Source organism: Felis catus, chromosome B4 (assembly GCF_018350175.1).
Source record: "Felis catus isolate Fca126 chromosome B4, F.catus_Fca126_mat1.0, whole genome shotgun sequence".
Lineage (NCBI taxonomy): Eukaryota > Metazoa > Chordata > Mammalia > Carnivora > Felidae > Felis > Felis catus.
The window spans coordinates 12,925,308-12,945,606 of NC_058374.1; the positions used below are offsets into that span (position 1 = coordinate 12,925,308).

General features: G+C 41.4%; 1 protein-coding gene across 1 annotated transcript in view; it reads left to right on the forward strand.

Annotated features, from left to right (window-relative positions):
* PRPF18 (pre-mRNA processing factor 18) overlaps positions 1–20,299 on the forward strand; it is a 102,089-nt gene that overhangs the window by 7,822 nt on the left and 73,968 nt on the right. The window contains exons 3-4 of the mRNA XM_045060902.1: positions 9,347–9,581; positions 12,304–12,443. The gene's annotated coding sequence lies outside the window, so the exon portion shown is untranslated. The remainder of the gene's footprint in view (positions 1–9,346; positions 9,582–12,303; positions 12,444–20,299) is intronic.

Here is a 20,299-nt window from a genome sequence, read left to right on the forward strand (position 1 = left end):
TCTTAAAGGTTTTAATGTTGAGTATGATGTTAGCTGTGAGTTTTTCAATACGGCCTCAGGATAATGATTCAACGTTCCCTTGAAATCCACTTTTTTGAGCATTTTCATCATAAATGGATGTTGAATTTTGTCAAATTGCTTTTTCCACATCCATCATGATGATCATATAATTTTTGTCCTTCATTTTTTAAAATGTAGAATGTCAGGTTGATTGACTTACACGTACTTAACCATCCTTGCATCCCCAGAATAAATTCCACTTGAACATGGTGAATGATCCTCTTAAAGTATTGTTGCATGTAGTTTGGTAATATTTTGTTGGAGATTTTTGCATCTATGTTCATCAGGGATATTGGCCTATAGTTTTCTTTTTTCTAGTGTCTTTGGATTTGGGTATCAGGGTAATGCTGGCCTTTTAGAATGTATTTGGAAGCTTTCCTTCCCCTTCTATTTTTTAGAACAGTTTGAAGAGCATAGGAATTCAGTCTTCTTTAAATTTATCTGTGAAAACAGCTGGTCCTGGACTTTTGTTTCTTGAGAGTTTTGTGGTTACCAGTTCAATTTCATTACTAGTAATTGAGCTATTCAGATTTTTCTATTTCTCCCTTACTCAGTTTTGGAAGATCTTATGTTTCTATGTAGCTCGTGTTTTCGTTCTCAATGGTCTTAACATCCTTCATTTTTAATGAAGCTAATTTCATAAAACTTTATGTCATGTTTAGATATTATTTCCTACCTGTGTAAACTTTTTTTAAACTTGAATTTGTCAGTATACTAATTTCCTGAGGCTGCTGTAAGACATTACAACAAACTTGGCGACTTAACGCAGTAGAATTTGGTCTCTCTGGAGGCCAGGAGTTGGGCATCAGTAATTCTGGGCTATTGTCAAGGTGGCGTCAGGGCTGTGTTCCCTACAGAGTCTCTAGAGGAGCATCTGTTCATTGCCGCTTTCTGTGCCTTTCCTCTTCCAGCTTCTGGAGGCCACTTGCGTTCGTTGACTTGTGGCCACGTCATTCCCATCTCTGCCTTTGGCTTCACAACCTTTTTTCCTCTGTGTGTGTGAAGTCTCTCTCTACCTCTCTTTTCTAAGGACTCTTATGATGGCATTTAGGGGCCATCCTGATTTTCCAGGATAACTCCCTATCTCCCCTTAATGTAATCATATCTGCAAAGATCCCTTTTTCCTATAAGGTTATGTTCACAGGCCTCAAGGGTTTGGACACGGATCTTTTGGAGATCCACCATTCAGTCTCACAGTCAAACTGACTCCAGTGTAACGAAACCCCAAGGTAAGATAGTGACATTATAGGCAAAGTTCTGGCTGGGAGCTGGAAGACTTGAGTGTGACCGCTTGTGCAAAATTTTACTGTCTGTGGGCCCCAGTTTCTTTACCTATGAGAATAATAACATATGCCTTTTCAACTCTACAGAGTTGTCTAGTCGTGGAATTCTGCATGTAAAAGGGTTTTGAGCTATTAATATTTAGGGTCGTGTAGTATTAATCCGTGTCGTACCAGAGGAGACGTGATTCCGTGTCTGGCCCTTGAAATTGCAGTTCTCATATCTGCATCCTCAGAGGTGTCCGGGCTGTGGGTGGAGTTAACCTGGATTCTCTCCCCAAATTGGAGACAGTGTAGTATCAGAGTTTGGAGTGTATCCTCTGGTTTCAGACTTGCTGCGTTTGAAGCCCAGCCCGATCGCTTCCCCGTGGTACAATCTGGAGCTCTTTGGGGTCTGAAATAATAGAGTACCGTCCCAGCGCTCTATCCAGGCACAATGGAACCTAAAGAATTGTTAAGTAGTGGAAGGAGGTTAGTTACTTAAAGGAGCAAAAGGCGTGTAAGGGATCCACAAGGTGCACCCACCACATCTTGGCTGAGGAGAGGGGACAATAAAGGAACTGAGGACCCGGCCGGGAGTCAGTCCTCTCCAGGGAAGCCGCGGGGACCTCGGGAACATGCAGCCCGCTGGTGGGAAAGGACTTTCCAGAAGGTAGCGCCATTCTGCAGCAGCAGCTGTGAGGACGGTGTGGCCCCGGGGTACAGCGGGGGACTCGCCCAAAGCTGGCTTTTGGTTTCCCTTGCTGCCTAACAAACACGGAGGGCCAAGGCCTGTCAGGGAGGACCATCCTGGGGCTGCTGCCTAACATTCGGCCAGTCCCAGCTCACAAAGCCGGGCAAAGGAGGGTGGGTCTGGAGCTGAGAAACCAAACATTGATAACCGGCAGTTATTTACTCCCTTACACTGTATATTCTTCACCTGGGAGCTGGGGGGAATCGTTGTGCCCCCCACATCGAATTATCGTAGAAAGTAATGAATTCACGCAGGCGAGCGCTCAGACGAGCGGCTGGCACAGCCTCGGTCAGTTGTTCCTCCTGGATCTTATTTCTCAGGTCCGAGTCATGAGCTGACACGGAGGGACAAAGATGACGCGGCCCCTGCCCTCACAGGGCCTCCCCTTTAGTTTGAGGCTGGTCAGATTTGAGATACTTCCTAGTTTATATTTTAAGGAATAACACTGTCTCCAAGCCTACCTCCAAGAATTTTAAAAACTTCTTCCCATAGTAGAACAATTTTTTTTTTTTTTTTTTTTTGCTGGAGCTTTTTCAGCAGGGACATATGCGTGCTATTTTTCTGTCTGACTCTGTGAATGAAGAAATCGGTGCCAAATCAGCGACTTCCTTGATCCGATACTTAACTGGCTGCCGTGGGTCAGGCAGTGTCCTAGGCACTGGGGATATAGATGCAAACAAGGCACAACCAAAGGTTTCTGTCCGCGTGGAGCTTAGATTGCTAGGTGGGGGCTGGAGGCGACAGGCAGTAAGCAAACTAAATAAAACTACGGTCCAAGTGGTAAACACTCTGGTGAAAATTAAGACCGGGAACAGGGACCGACTTGATTCTTCTTCTTGAGTCTCACTCCTCGAGAGGAATTGTGTGATTCTGTGGTTCGGTGCCAGTCCCTGGTCTGTTCTTCGGTTCCGTGTCGTTGGTAGAAACCAGAAACCCGAGGAGCCCAGGAAAGCCTGTGCTGGGACAGTTTGGGGTTAAATGTGAGTTGGGTTCTTTGTGCCAATCTTCTCTCCATACCGAAGACAGGTGCCCTTCTTCAGTCCACTCAGCCTCGTCGTACCGAGTTTCACAAACACTCTGTGGGCAACGAAGCCCTCCCCCTCAGTTCTCTCTTACCTGCCAGACTGGTGGTGATGATGTCTGGTGAGTTGCTGAACCCCGTCTTTTTCACTTTATGTCTGAATGGCAACATCTCCTTAAATCTGAGTAAGCCCTCTGTGTCAAGTTCTTTTTTTTTTTTTTTTTTTTAGAAAATTTTAACACATTTTTTTAAAGTTTATTTACTTATTTTGAGAGAGAGAGAGAGAGAGAGAGCACGAGTAGGGGAGGGGCAGACAGGGAGGGAGAGAGAGGCCAAGGCAGCATAGAGCCCGCTGCGGGGCTCGAACTCACCAACTGTGAGATCATGACCTGAGCCAAAATCAAGAGTCGGACGCTTAACCGACGGAGCCACCCAGGCGCCGCTCTGTGTTAAATCCTTTAAAAAAAAATCTTTTCTCTTTTGAATATTCATGGGAATGGCTGCTCTCCAACCTATGAATTGAAAGTAAAAGTTTTGGACTAATCTCTTCCATTTAATTCCCCCGCCGCAGAGACTTCAGAAACAGGTCTGAAAATTATAGGAACCACAAATTTAAAAAGTGTTAGTTTGATATGTCTGAAATTAATGCTTTAATTTATTCACCACAGAATGTCTTCACACATCGCTGTTTTGTGTAATTTATACCATATACTGTCTACTCAAGTTAATGTGTGAAGCATGGTTAAATTACGCCTAAAAAGGAATATGAAAACTATCTACAATATGGTGACGGGAAAAGGGCCTAAGTAGGAGCAATGGGGCAAAATTTAAATAAGACAAATTGAAATAGAAGCTTCAGAAAAACTGTCAGGTGTCTTAAGATGTGCCTAACTAGAACACGCTCCTCGGAAAAGACTTTAAAACATCCAGAGAAGTCTACTGGGAAAGGGGCAGACAAAGTTCTCGAAAATATTTCTATAGGGAACATGTAACTGTACATGTGGCCTAAAAAATGGACTAGATAACCTAATAGGCTTTTGCGTGTCTCGTACCTTCAGCTTTCAGTGTTTGACAAGTTAATCTTGTCAAAGTAGGTTTGGGATAAAGATCAAAAGAACAATTGTAGAGAAGAGGGAGATGTATTTTTTCAATATTATTTCATTTGTTCTTTTCACCAAAGTGTATGGCATGCTGACAGGACTGTCATCCATTTTCTTATGGCTAATTTAAGGCTGGTAAAGGGTGCCAGGCCCATAGCTCGGGAGGCCGCCATTTGCCCTACACTCCCCTGACCTCGTGCTCAGCCTCATTCTCTGAGGGAGAGAACCAGAAAGGCAGGATGCTCTCTCTGTGATGTGGTGTTGTTTTGTTTTTGAGGTTAATAATACAATACTAATGAGCATTTTTGAATGTTAGCAATTTGGAGATTGCATTCGTTAATTCCCTGAAACTCCTCCTTATGTGCAAAGCCCTTCTGGGTTTTAGGCTCCGTAGAAAATCAAGATCTCTGGGAGACTGCTCCTGCCTTTAGTGAGAGTACAGTTTGGTAAGCTGCTAAAATGAGAAACAGCTGCTGTCTTTTTCATTTTTTAATGTTTATTTGTCTTTGAGAGAGAGAGAAAGAGAGAGAGCGAGAGAGAGAGAGAGACAGAGCACGAGCAGGGGAGGGGCAGAGAGAGAGGGAGGTACGGAATCTGAAGCAGGCTCTAGGCTCCGAGCTGTCAGCGCAGAACCGGACGTGGGGCTTGAACTCATGAACCATGAGATCATGACCTGAGCCGGAGTCAGAAGCGTAACCTACTGAGCCACCCAGGCTCCTCAAAAGAGCTGCTGTCTTTACATGGGCCATCACTTCTAAAACAGTGAATGCTCAATGGGAAATGGAATTCAGACAGGTGAGTGATGAGGGGCTGGGGAGAAGGGGTGTGCAGGAAGAGATCACCAGGTTGAGTGGGAATAAGTTTATTTCCCCCTGTGATTATTTAATGGCCTTGTTTTTACTCTCCCATTAATCAAGGTTCTCCAGAGAAACAGAATCGATGGGAGATAGATAGATATAGATATAGATATAGATATAGATATAGATATAGATATAGATATAGATATAGATAGATAAAGAGATTCCTTTAGGGAATTGGCTCACATGATTGCAGGTGGTAAGGAGTCCCAAAATCTGATTCTGCAAGCTTGACACCCAGGAAGGCCAGTGGTGTAGTTCAGTCCGAGTCTGAAGGCTGCAGAACCAGATGGGCTAATGGTGTCCATCTCAGTCCAAGGGCAGGAGGGCACTGATGTCCCAGCTCAGGCAGGCAGGGAGGAAGCAAAAGGGGAGAATTCCTCCTTCCTGTGCCTTTTTGTTTTCTTTGGACCTTGAATGGTTGGGGTAATGCTCACCCACATTGGGGAGGGCGATCTGCTTTACTGGGGCCACCAACTCACCTGCTAATCTCGTTGCAAACACCCTCACAGATGCACCCAGAAATAACATTGACTTTGAGCTCCCCATGTCCCAGTCAGGTTGACACATAAAATTAACCATCACAACTCTTAAGTCGTATTTCAGCGTAAGTTTTCAGTCGTGAATAGCATAAGTTTTAGGCTTCCTTAGAGGAGACACCTGTTGCTGTCTAAGCCTTCACTTGAGCCTCATCCTGTTTCACACACTGAAGGGCTTCTCTCTCCTTGTTCCCCTGCTCTGTTCTCCCGGAAGCTCTGCTGTCACACGGGCTGAATCTCCTTGACCCCGTCCCCCATGAGTCCCCCACTGTACAGGCACAGGAAGAGGTTCTGTACTCCCCACCTCCTGGGCTGCTGCTGTCTTGAACTAGCACAGACCCAGTCCAGCCTGATGGGGCCAACCAAGGGTCTTTCATTGCCTCTGCAGAATCCTGGATTGTTAAAACTTTGTTTAGAATGCTTACGTGAGGGGTGCTTAGGTGGCTCAGTTGGTTAAGTATCTGACTCTTGGTTTTGGCTCAGGTCATGATCTCATGGTTTGTAAGTTTGAGCCCTGTGTGGGTCTCTGCACTAACAGTGTGGAATCAGGGCACCTGGGTGGCTCAGTCGGTTGAGCGTCTGACTTCGGCTCGGGTCACGATCTCACAGTTTGTGAGTTCGAGCCCCATGTCGGGCTCTGTGCTGACAGCTCAGAGCCTGGAGCCTGCTTCGGATTCTGTGTCTCCCTCTGTCTCTGCCCCTTCCCTGCTCATGCTCTGTCTCTCTCTGTCTCTCAAAAATGAATAAACATTAAAAAAAAATTTATAACAGTACGGAATCTGCTTGGGATTCTCTCTGTCTCTGTCTCTCTGCCTCTCCCTCCCTCTTGCTCTCTCTCAAATAAATAAATAAATAAATACACAAAAATTTTAAAACATTGTGTAAAAAAAAAGAAGAATGCTTGAATGAGATCTGTCTTTTGGGGGAAATGTAGTTTTTAAAAAAGCAAAGCAAGACAAGTAAAATTGGATGTCAGCTATAAAACTTAAGTGATCTGGTACATCTTCTGGTTTCATAATTTGATTGTTAGTAATTAATAATCCATGTAAATACATTATACAACTCTAGTAATTTTTACTAATTTCATTGAAGTCATTGATAATGACATTTTAAATAAGATGTAAATCTATGTATACAATTCTATTAATTTTTACTAATTTGATTGAAGTTGTTTTTAATTACCTTTTAAATAAGATGTAAATATATTCCATGTTTGCTTTGAAAGTAATGACCCACCCCCATGCTGCAATAGTTTCAGTCTCTGAAGAATTAGTCTGAGACTCCTTTTCCTTTTCTTAAGAGGATGAGCAGGACTGAAGGTTGGCACGTGAGAATAAGCCAGTTTAGACAGTGTTTATCCCTGAAAGTCTTCACTTTTCGACTCGGTCTACATTAGCGTTTTGCAAGACAAAAACATCATGAGCTTTTGAGCACTTTGGTTGACGCCTACCCTTCACCCCTCAGTTTTCCAGGTCAGCATGGTTCTCTTTTACCATAGTGTCTTTGATCTATTTGTCTTCTCAGTTCGGTAATGCAGATTTCTTTCAGATTTTTAAACAAAAATGTTCCCGCAAGCAATTTGCCTTGAAATTCCCATCTCCCTTCCAGAAACGGAGAAAAAGCTGTGCACTCCTCTGTGCAAGCTGAGCTGACAAATAAATTGTTACCTGGCTACAGCGTCGTGTACGCTGTGAGGACAAGCTGACTTGGTTTCTATGTCTAGTACATCAACAAAACATTTCCAGCTACTTAAGCATCTTACTACTCCAGATTGCCTCTGCCTGATCCTGCTGTTTTCAGAGACTGCCTTTCTTCCTACCCCCCCACCTTTTTTAATATTCTGATGTTTTAGGTACATTTTTAGTGGGCAATTCAAGAGAAAGTGTATACCTAAGAATTCTCATTTTTAAGCCTAAGATATTCACTTGTGGTTGATATTCTCCTCACTGTCCTAAATTAGGGTTACCAGATCTCCAGAGAAAAGTCAAACAGGACCACCCAGTTAAATTTGAACTTCACATAAAGAATGAATACTTTTTTTTTCAAGTGTAAGTATACCCCATGCAATATTTGGGACATATTTATACTAAGTAATTATTTGTTCTTTATGTGAAATTCAGACTTAATTCAGTGTACCGTATTAAAAATTTTTTTAACTTATTTTTGAGAGAGAGAGAGACAGAGACAGTGTGAGTAGGGGAGGGGCAGAGAAAGGGAGACACAGAATCTGAAACAGGCTCCAGGCTCTGAGCTGTCAGTACAGAGCCTGACATGGGGCTCAGACTCACAAACCGTGAGATCATGACCCGAGCCGAAATCAGATGCTTAACCGACTGAGCCACCCAGGTGCCCCCAGTGTACTGTATTTTATTTGGCCACCTTATCATACATGGGAATTTCTGCTTTGCAGTTTCTCTACCCTCCAATCCCCAGTGTTTCTTCTGGGGTTCAGAGTCCAAAGAGAGGGAGAGGGAGTAGGGATATAGGAATGGATACTTGACTTTCATTATCAGGTCTTTGGCAGTTTCTGGGGCTTTCAACTCCCTTTTAAACCTAGAAAAGTGGTACTTAGGTATCAGGTAAAAGGGGAGGGACCCCAGGAATAATGTAGCTCCAGGGATGAGGTAGCTTCTTATGACACTGTTTACGCATCCATTTAAATCAATACCAAGTTATCCAGACCCCAGCGGGCCTGCAGCCGTATGTACCAGTGAATATGTGGTCCTTGAACTGTTCATCTAGAGTCTATAGTCAGGTCATGTTGTACTTTATGCTGTCCTGACAGTTTATCTGGTTGAGGTCACTCATCACACGACTGCTACTTAGTGAAATGGAATTTTGCTTGTAAGACATTGGTATGACAAGGAAAAAATTCATATTTCAGGATTCACAGCCCCTTCTCCCCTTCCCCACCTTGAAAAAGAGAGTTTTCTTTTTACCTGTGCTGTGTCCCTGGTCCTAGGATTGCACAGGACCAGGTTAATGCATGAGAAAGGGAATCAAATGCAGCCAAGGCCAGTTCATTTGATCTCAGGAAGCAGTACGGTGAGAAAAGAACAGATAGAGAAGATAAGAGTGGTAGGCAGAAAAAGAACAGAGGGGTATGTGTGTGGAAGGGGTCATAGGGGAAAGAGCGAAAAGGGGGGATTTTAGATGGAAAGGAGGTCTGGAGGCAGTGTTCCTGCCCGGCTCTGTGAGATACCAGAGAGGAGAAAGAAAAGATTTTCAGGAAGCTGTGCTGTGTGTTGTAGGATTCGTCAGCCTCTTGGCATTTTTTGAGAGACCGTGGTTAATATTATATTTATCTAATGACTCTTACTTTCTCAGAGATTTCCTCTGGATGGGAATTATCCTGAAATACACCTACATGCAACCTAGCTTACGCAATTTACACAACATGAGGCAGAAGGAAAAAGCAGGGCAGTAAGGATCCATTAAATTCCAATCAGACACCTATTTTGGCAGCAAAACTGTAAAACTAGTACCTCACTTATTTCATCATTACAACATTCCCTGGGAAGAGCTAAAACGGTTATTCCCAATAGGAACACTAAAGCATAAATTGACGTTGTCTGTTCATGTCTTTATGACGTTATGGATTTTCTCTCTACCTTCCTCCCTTTCCCTCACATAGTTACATACACGTGTGACATGACATACATGTGACATAGGATCATGAGATAAATACACTTTTATTTTTGTCATGCAAGGTAGGAGTTACATTCCAAGTTAATGTTCTTTTTTTTCCTCCCAAAGTTGTTGATACGGATGCTACAGTCTTTGCATCTGTGTGTCATTGTCTCAGATTGCATTACATTTGAACATTGCATTGTTCAAAACCATTGGGATCTCCTGTTGTGGCATAACCTTCAGAGTTTTGTCAGGTTACTTCAAATATCTTCAGTGATGGAAAATCTTCATCCTTAACGATGTATTTGACTTCTGGAAACAGCCAAGGATTATTTGGAACGTGCCTTGATGGATAAAACATGTAAGGATAATAGATAACACTTCTGGATAAAAACAAGATAGGAAAATTGATGACGCTTTTCGTATAGCTCATAAACTGAAAATAATTATAAAGAATAAGGTATTCTAAGTTATTTTTGAGCAATGGATTGTGTTGAATAAAAGAGTAGTCTACTGAAAAACTATCTCAAAATAATCATTTGTTTGCAACTGTGTTACTTTATTTGTTCATTCATCTATTCATTCAACATTAATTCAGTAGACACGCCATGAGGACCTACCCTATCTTAAATGGTACCTCCGAAAAGAAAACTTTGTTCTTGTCCTCAAAGAACTTCTATTTCTATAGAGAAAAAGATATACAAGCATGATTTTAGTATGCAGATCTTATCTGAAACCTTTGATGGGTTTTAGAATTCAGAATATTTCACATTTTTACAAAGTAAATAGGATAAGAGGCCAGTCACTATAGCTGTAGAACATTACCCAAAATTTTGTGCCTTAAAACAACAAAAACGTTTGTCTTTCTCATGAATCTACATTTAGATTCATGGCTTGGCATGAATCAAGCCTTGGCATTCAAGGCTTGGCATCAGCTGATCTTTGCTCCATTCAGCCAACAGTGGGGGGCACTTGAGTGCTGAGGACAGGCGTCAACTACCCCCTCATGTCTGATAGTTGATGCTGGTTGGTGGTTAATAATGGCTGGTGGTTGAGACCTTGGCTGGGGTTGTGGGCTAGAACAGTTTCGGGTGGCTTCCCTGTGGCTGAGCTTCCTCACAACATGGTGGCTGAGTTCAAAGGGCAAGCATTTTGGGGGAGAAGGGAAAATAGGCAGAAGCCATATCACCTTTGATGACCTAGCCTTGGAAGTCAAGCCATGTCACTTCCACCACTTTTATTCATAAAAGCACTCCCATTTTCAAGGGGGAGAGGAAATAGACTTCCCCTCTTGATAAGTAGTAAAAGTTCTAGAATAACTTCTGGGATGAGAAATGCTGCAGTAGCCATTTTTGGAATGGTGCATATACTCTAGGTGTGTGTACCCTGTGTTCCAGACCATTATCAGTGCTGTCTGAGGCTTCACTGTGCAATGAAACCCATGAATAGTTCTGCAACAAAATGAATGAATATTAAAGTGGACTAAACTGAGATTATTTAAAAATTTTTTTCAATGTTTATTTATTTTTGAGAGACAGAGAGTGACAGAGTGTGAGTAGGGAAGGGGCAGAGAGAGAGGGAGACACAGAATTCACAGCAGGCTCCAGGCTCTGAGCTGTCAGCACAGAGCCTGATGTGGGGCTCAAACCCACGAACCGTGAGATCATGACCTGGGCCGAAGTTGGACGCCCAACTGACTGAGCCACCCAGGCACCCCTAAATTGAGATTATAAATATAAATAGTTCAATTCAGGTTCTGTCACCAAATGGGTTTCCAAAAAATATTTCCCTTTTAAGAGATTTCTGGATTTTAGACTTTCTAGTAAGTGGTTTTTGAGTTGTAATATAATTTGTGCTGATGGAGGCGATAGGCATTTACAACACATGTCGAAGAAGAGACTGTAGGAGAACTAGAGGAGAAAGAGATCTTTACAGAACAGGTAACTGAAAGTGGATTCTTTAGGAAGGGTGTTCCAAATCAAAGAAATGCCAACAGAATGGAGATCTGAGTGTGGAGAAAAGCAAGATTCAAAAATAGCTAGAATATATACATGAGAGAGTTTTAGGGGCCAGATCAGCAAGAGTCTTGGATGCCATATTACGGAATTTGGATTTTAGCCTGTAGAGACAATATGAAGCCAATTAGGGATTGTTAGCAAGAGAGGTACGTGATCATATTTGTCCTTCAGAACAATTATTTTGGTGACAAATAGTAGGTTGAGGGGTATGAGGATCTCGTTCACTCAGGACGCTCTTCAGTAGGCAGCTAGAATTTATGATTGCCTGAAATGAGAGCAAGGAAGAGGGGTGCCTGGGTGGCTCAGTAGGTTAAGCATCCAACTCTTCTTTTTTCTTTTTTGTTTAAATTTCTTCTGAGAGAGACAGAGAGAGCACATGTGTGCAGGGGAGGGGCAGAGAGAGAGGAGAGAGAGAATTCCAAGCAGACACTATGCTATCAGTGTAGAGCCCAACACAACTGTGAGATCCCACAACTGTGAGATCATGACCTGAGCCAAGATCAAGAGTCAGAGGCTTAACTGACTGAGCCACCCAGGCGCCCCAAGCATCTGACTCTTGATTTCGGCTCAGGTCATGTAATCACAGTTGTGAGACCCTCTTAAGCCCTGCTTAAGATTCTCTCTCCCCCTCTGTCCCTCTCCAGCTCTCTCTCTCTCTCAAAAGGAAAAAAAAAAAAAAAACTTTAAAAAAAGGAGCAAGGGAGAACTGTTGAATTTAGCCGCCATTTCCTTTTGTGCTAGGATCAGAGTTAATCAAGAAAACTGTGATGTGGAGATGGAGAGGAGTTGTCAGATTGACTCTTTTCTAATTAATTTTTTATCCAAGTAGTGTATATATCTTCTTTACGATGTAAAATAGCACAAGGCATAGAATAAAAACCAATGTGCATGGTACCACGTCTCATTACCTCCAGTCTTACTCCTTAAAGGCTACCACTTTCCCCCCTTTAAATGGTTTCTTCTGGGATTTACTTCTATGTTCTAAATAAGGTACTGTGCCTGTGGAAAGTAACAAATTAAACCAATTGAAAATGACTTAAATAATACCACTGATTCTCACAACAGGAAGTCCAGACTGGACAGGCTTTGGACACCATGTTTGCTTCCATCTCAGTTGGCTTCTCATCATGATCACGAGATCAATGCTTCTATTACAACAGTCACATGAAAAAAAATCCAATGTAAGAAGAGGCGCTATTCTTCTGGTGAGTCTTTGTGTGTGTGTGTGTGTGTGTGTGTGTGTGTGTGTGTGTGGTGTTCTTGTTTTCGTTTTGGTTTATCAGCAAATAAATTTTTTTCCAGAAGCTCCAAAACTCTCTGCCCCTCCCATGCTTTTGGATAATTTGGGTCATATGCCCCGTGTTGGATTATCTTTGGTCAGTTTGGCATTACCACCACCCCTTCTATGGTCTCCTTTGCTTTGGAGAGAAGCCAGGCTCTACATTCCTCTTTATTGTATGGTTCCAGCCTAGAGCGTATTCATGAGAGGCATCCTTGAGACAAAATGATGGAGAGATCATTATTCTTCAGTCAGTTGCAGCCAGAATTGTGAACAGGTGTGATACTCCTAGAGACATTTTTTTTGGGAGGGGGGGGTGGGGATAAGCCACCAATTCCCTGTATTAAAGTCATTTATAGCTAGACTGCAAAGAGGAACTTCTGTTTTCTGGACTGATATGTGACCCTTCCTAAGCATAGCACTGATGCAAGGGAAATGAATTACAGCACTGACATAAGACAAATCAGGATTTAGATATGATTTCAATATGGAGCACAATGGTAATATGGAGGAAATTTGACATCTAGTAATGGCAGGGTAGCTTGGTCAGGATAATCTTCCTACAGGCGAGCATGATAGAGTCTGGATGGGAATATTAAAAACCAACTATCTGAAGACATTCAGCAGGAACTAAAAGCAGGTGGATATTGGAGAGGAGTCTGCCCTTAAAATATGGGAACTACACAAATGTGATTTTTGGCTTTGCAGTTTATGTTCAGAGTTGTTCACCAATCCATTAGGTGGCTCAGAATGAAGTTGTATTACTGAGTAATTCAGCTGAATTACTGAATAGTAGTGCCAGAGTATAGAATTCAGGACTGGAAGAGCAGCTGGGCAGCTAGAAGGGGAATCCTAGAAAAGAGGAGGTCATGGAGGTGGTAAACCCCAAATTTGCATATAAACTCTTCTCAAATTCATGTCCAGCCACTGAAATATGCATCAGTGGGAGAGACCACATAGAATACAGAGAAAAAGTGACCATTAGGAGCGGGAAGAATTGAGCAGAGATTTCAGCTTACACCCAAAACAGAGAAGACAGACCTAGGAGTTTGAGTCTAGCCAATTTAATTCCTTACTAGAAGAAAAATCACACTCTTCTGAGCAATATAACAGAATCACAAATGTCTACAATGTATAATTCTTAATGTCTAGTATACAGTAAAAATGCCCAAATGTACAAAGAGATAGGAAAATATGACCCATATGCAAGAAGAAGGAAAAAAACAATCAGAGAAAACCGAACCTTCGGTAGTCCTTAGTAGACAGAAACTTTAAAGCAGCTATTATAGATATGCTCAAAGACTTATAGGAAAACGTAGTCTTAATGAATGAACAGATGGAGAAACAGCAGCAAAATAGAAGGAATGAAAAGCTCCCATTTTACTCTGTTTAGGCTGCTGTAACAAAAACACCATAGACTGAGTGGCTTCAGTAAACATTGATTTCTCACAGTTTGGGAAGTCTGGGAAGTCCAAGATCAAGGCACCAACAGATTTGGTCTCTGGTGACGTTCTGCTAACTGGTTCCTAGGTGGCCATCTTCTCACTGTGTACTCTCATGGCAGAAGGAATAAGGGCACTCTCCGGGGCCTCTTTTACAAGAGGGGCACTAATGGGGGCACTAATCCCATTCACAGAGACTCCACCTCATGACCTCGTTACCTCCCAGAGGCACCACCTCCTAACACCGTCACATTTGGGGTTAAGTTTTCAACATGTGAGTGGGGGGAGAGACACAAACATTCAGTCTATAGCCGACTCAAATGAAAATTCTAGGTGGAAAATAACGGCAACCAAAATGAAACATTTACTAGCTTTGCTTAATGGCATATCGGAGATTGCACAAGAGTCCATGAATTTGAAAGCAGGTAAATGGGAATTATCCAAATTCAAGAAAAGGGAGAAAAGAAGAAATGCGAGTAGATTCTTAGAGAGCTATAGTTTCTGATATATAAGCAATCTGATACATGTGATTTGGAATACTAGAAGGAACCAAGAGAATAGGGAAGAAAAAATTTGGAAGAAAAAATTTGGAAGAAATAATGGCTGAAAACTTACCGATTTAGTAAAAACACTAATGGGTCCAAGGTGAGTGAACCGCAAGCAGAATAAATACAAAACCAACCAAACAAAAAACAACAAATAACATTAGGCACACGACAGACTGTTGGAATCCAAAGATAAAGAGACAAGAGCCTGGAGAAAAAAAAAAAAGCCTGTGTATCACTTGGAGAGAAACAATAAGACAAATGATGGCAGACTTCTCATCAGAAGCAGCACACCCAGATCACATCAGTGGAAGGATCGCCCCAGTTGAGAGGAGTGTCGTCAGCGGAGTACCTTCAGTTTTCAGCCCCTTTCAAGATTGCCTCAACTGTAGAGCACTGACTCACTTAAGATCTTGCTTTTTCCTGGGAAACCTATAGCCAGCGATTGATCGATCAGTGCCCGAGCTGACCATCTTGGCCCAGTGCAAGACAAATCTGAAGGGCCATTCTTGCTCTGGCTCCCCCGGGGTGTCGGTCAAGGCTGTCAGAGGATGTGCATCACAGCTCAGTTTTTCCTTCTGACTACTCTCGCTTCCTTCTCCTTCCTACAGGTTTTGATACCCAGGGGACTCCTTAGGAAGCATTCTGCTGGCTAAATTTCAGCTCAGAGCCTACCTCCTCGGAAACCCAACCCATGACAACAACTGAATAATACCTTTAAGTGCCGAAATAAGTAGAACTGTCAACCCAGCATTCTATATGCTGCAAAATTGTCTTTCAAGAATGAAGAAAAATAAAGATATTTTCAGGCAGACGAACGCTAAGAGTGTGTATGTTGTGCTATAAGAAGGACTGAAGAAATTCTTCCAGTGGGAGATGAATCACACCAGACAATAACCTGGACGCAAGGGGAAGAATGAAAAGCACGGGAAGTAGTAAATATTTGGATGAATATAAGGGAAGGTACACAGTTTCTTCCCCCCTTTTTTTTTTAGATTTTATTTTTAAGTAATTTCTATACCCAAAGTGGGGCTCGAACACAAAACCCTGAGATCAAGAGTCGCGTGCTCCACCAACTGAGCCAGCCAGCTGTGCCATGTACACATTTTCTTAATTTCTTGAAAAAATCACGTGATTGTACAATACAACCTATAACACTGTATTGGGTTTGTAACATAAGTAGATGTAATAGATATGGCAAAAATCTCCCAAAGTTGGGAGAAGGGTAAATAAAACTATAATATTAGAAGGTTGCTGTATTTTATGTGAAGTAGAACAATATAAACTCAAAGTAGCTTGGGATAAGTTAAAGAGGCATATCGAAGGCTTTGGAGTAACCACCAAAATTATGAAAGATATACAGTTAAAAAGCCAACAGAGAAATCAAAATGGAATGCTATAAAGTATTCAGATCACCCAAAAGAAGGCAAGAAGGGAGGAAAAAAGAATGAAGTGGACAAATAGAAAACAAACGGGAAAAATGTATATTAATGATAATGGCGGCTCGTTTTCTTATTGTCAGAGAAGGGAGTTACAAATGTAGAAGCAAGAATGAACCAGTGGTGTTGGAATTACTCATATAAGTAATACATAAATATGGATGTAATATGCGTACGTATGTATATACATACATACCTGTGTTTATGTCTGTGAATCTCTCTATTTATGTGGATATCCATAGATATCCATAGATGCACACAACCATATGATTTCTAGCTGTGACCACTGACAAGGTTTGAAAGCATCAACCAAGAGCATATTTAGAGGTCCAATCTTGATTTCTGAAAACCCTTCTCAATGTAAAAGAACCAAGGCTTTTTGGAGAAGTGACTGACTTGAGGGCTGGGGTAGGGAATGTACAGGATAAGCCTGGAACATTTTGTGCCCCAAAGTAAGGAAGTCCCCAAGGAATGATGGGGATCTGTCAAAGGCTGCAGAATCTGGCTTGACTGGGCTTTCACTGGTGAAATCTGGAAGAATATGACTTCAAAGTAAATAATGGTAACAAACTGTAAGCCACTGAATAAAACAAGAATCCATGAGTCCACATCCACTCTAAGTAAATATGTGAATAAATTGCAAGTTAGATGATAAACACACCTACATAGTCTTAAATTACCCCTTGTAAAGCACTTATTGATTACAAAGGGAAAAAGTAACTTGATAGTGGAGAAGCCTGGCAGACACCCTCTTAACCAAATGAGCCAAAACAGCATCACTAGTAACAGGACAAATTGAAATCAGAACCACCTTCTAGAACACAATGAGAAGAACACACAAAACATCGCTTCTGTGAGAACTCCTGCCGAAGATTCATAAGCTGAGTCTAATCACAAAGAAACATCAGACAAATTGAAGGACATAGTACAAAATAACTGTTCTGTTAATCTTTAGAATTGTCAAGGTCACGAAAAGACCAAGGAACTATTCCAGATAGAAGGAAACAAAAGAAAAGTGACAAATGAATGCAATGTGTTAGCCTGGTCCGGCTCCTTTTGCTATTAAGATTGTTACTAGAGCAATTGGTGAAACTTAAATGAGGTAGAAGCATTAAATGGTAGTAAGGTGTTAACGTTAATTTCCTCACTTTGATGATGGCGTTGTGATTATGCAGGAGAATATCCTTATCTTTAGGAAATAGACACTAAAGTATTAACAGGATGTTAGCAACTTCTCTCAGCTGGTTTGGGGGGGTGGAAGTACTTTGCACTGTACCCACAACTTTTCTGTAAGTTTGAGATTGTTTCCAAAATAAACAAATACCAACTCAGGAAGAAAACCCACAAGATATCGTTAGAATGGCTAAAATAAATACAAAAGGATGATAGAAATGTCGAGAGCAGGATACGAAGCCACCAGAATGCTCATAAATTGCTAGTGTAATGTAAAATTACAAAATCACTTTGGGAAAGCTTTGGTAGTTTCTTATAAACTTACCCTTCCTTGGAGCTAGCAGTCCCTCTCCTAGGTATGTACCCAAGAGAAATGAAAATGTATGCCCACGTGGATACTTGGATGGGAATACTTACAGCAGCTGTCTTCCTAATAGCCAAAATCTGGAACAAAATATCTATCAGTAGGAAAATGGATTTAAAAATTTTGATTTAGGGGCCCCTGGGTGCCTCAGTCGGTTAAGCATCTGACTTTGGCTCAGGTCATGATCTCACAGTTCAAGTGAGTTCGAGTCCCGCATTGGGCTCTGTGCTGACAGTGCTCAGCCTGCTTACGATTCTTTCTCTCTGCCTCTCTCTCTCTGCCCCTTCCCCACTTGTACTCTCGCTCTCAAAATAAATTAATTAATTAAAAAAATTTTTATATAATCATATAATGTAGTGTTACTCAGTAATCAAAATGTACTATTTAAAAAAAAATTTATGTTTGCTTTTGAGAGAGAGTGCAAGCAGGGGAGGGGCGGGGGGAGGGGCGGAACCAGAGGATCTGAAGTGGGCTGTGCACTGACAGCAGAAAGCCCAATGTGAGGCTCGAACTCATGAACTAGCAGATCTTGACCTGAGCTGAGGTTGGATGCTTAACTGACTTAGCAACATGGGTGCCCAAAAATGTGCTATTTATACATGTAACAGTATGGGTCAATTACATAGAACATTATGCTGAGTGAACAAAATTAGAGTACATAATGCATGATTCCATTTATATGAAGTTTTAGAGGAGGGAGAACTAATCTATGATGGAAAAAACTCAGAACAGTTACTGCCTCTGACAGTGCTGGGATTAACTGGTAAGGGATACTGGGGGTATTTCTGGGGTACGTAGATGTTCTACATCTTGATGGAGTGTGGGTTACACAGGTGTATCAGTCTAAACTGTAGACTGTTTACGTAGACAATCCTAAGGAATCCTCAAAAAAAGATAAGAATTTAGCAAGGTTACAATATAATTTATATATATATATATAATATATATAAATTTAATATACAAAAATCCATTTTAATTTTATATACTAGCAGCAAACAATTGGAAATGAAATTAAAACAAATTTTTTTAAGGTTTATTTATTTTTGAGAGAGAGCAGAGAGTGATCAGGAGAGAGGCAGAGAGAGATAGAGAGAGAGGGAGAGAGAGAATCCCAAGCAGGCTCCACACTGTCAGTGCAGAGCCAAAAGCGGGGCTCACACTTTCGGAATGTGAGATCATGACCCGAGCCGAAATCAAGAGTCGGACACTCAACCGACTCAGCCACCCAGTTGCCCCGGAAATGAAAATTTTAAATTCCATTTACAGTAATGTCAAATTTACAACATTTAGGAAGAATTTAGCAAAAGATATCCAAGACACCTATCCTGGAAACTACAAAATACCTTTGAGAAAAAAAAAATATCTCAAGAAATGCAGGCAGACACCATGCTGAAGAATTGGAAACCCAATATTGCCAATATATTACTCTTCCCCAAATTGATTTCAGTCCCACCAGGCTGTGTGTGTGTGTGTGTGTGTGTGTGTGTGTGTGTGTGTGTAAATTGAGTAGCCAATTATATTTAGGTAGAATTGCAAAGGACCTAAGATATTCAAAGCAATCTTGGAAAAGAACATTAGAGGAGATCCTCAGCTAGTGATCATGGGCTGTCCTTTTACCTATAGAAATAAGAGATTAAAAAATAATTAAAAGTTTAATGTGTATGAATAGGGCTTGTTGTCTGGCGGGCTTCACTTGACAGGCACAAAGTTGTTTTATTGGACAACCACCAAATGCAAATGTTTTTGCACATTTCTCCAGGAGAATAGGGGTGGGTGAGGGGTACTGGTGTGGTGCAATGGTGGTTAGTGGCATAAGCTTGGGAGATGACAGCGGGAAAGGGGACCTTGGATGATACCATTTACCGTGCAGACTTTATTGCAAAAATGTTTCAGGGACAGTTCTTCACCGCCTTCCTCTACAATGTTTAGTGTCCGTGTCCAGAGTGTAGGGTTAAACTTCTCACCCTTTCTGTGGGCTGGTAAAGGGTACCCAACTTTTTGAAGTATGGGAGAGACTGTCTATAGACACTTTAATCCCATTGTCACGTCCACTTTTTGTCTTATTTGGTGCCTCTACTGTCCAGGCCTTCCCAGGGTTCTTTTAGGTGAATCAGATTGCTTCCTGTTGGCATGCTATTGCCGACAAGCCTGGTTGGGTTTTCTTAAGCTTTCTCCTGTCTGCTAGGAAAATCTCCATTCCACCATCTGTTTTCCATTTTCCAAAATTTCATTGATAATACTTATCTGTTGTTTCCTTCCTTTTCCCTCTCTCTTTCTCTCTCTCTCTCTGTCTCTCTTTGTCCCTTTTTGTGGTTTTGCATTTTTAAATTCTTTACTATCATTTTTGTTTGGTTTCGGGAGTCAGCAGGTAAAAATACTTTAATTTGATCTTTAGTTTAATCTACCATGAAAAACTGGAAATCCTTCCGAGCTTTCCTAAAAGGTAGTGTGATTTGGAGCTGTAGAAAGTGCAGGGTAGGGTATCACAACTGGAGAGAGAGACCGCAGATGGGGAGAGGAGACAAATACAAAAGATATCTAGATGTCATTTTTTAACCCAGTCCTGTTACTTTATATTCTTGAATCTATAGTCCCAATTAGCATGACTATTTAATCATTCTGCTATGCAAAGGATGTAAAAAAAATTTTTTTTTCTGCACAAACCCGTGTGGATTTTTATAAAATAATGTGTTTTACTGCTGCTCAAAAATCAATTCCTCCTTGACAAAATATTAGCAAATCAAATCAAACAATGCATAAAAAATTATACACCACAACCAAGTGGGATTTGTTCCAATTATACAAGGCTAGTTAAACAT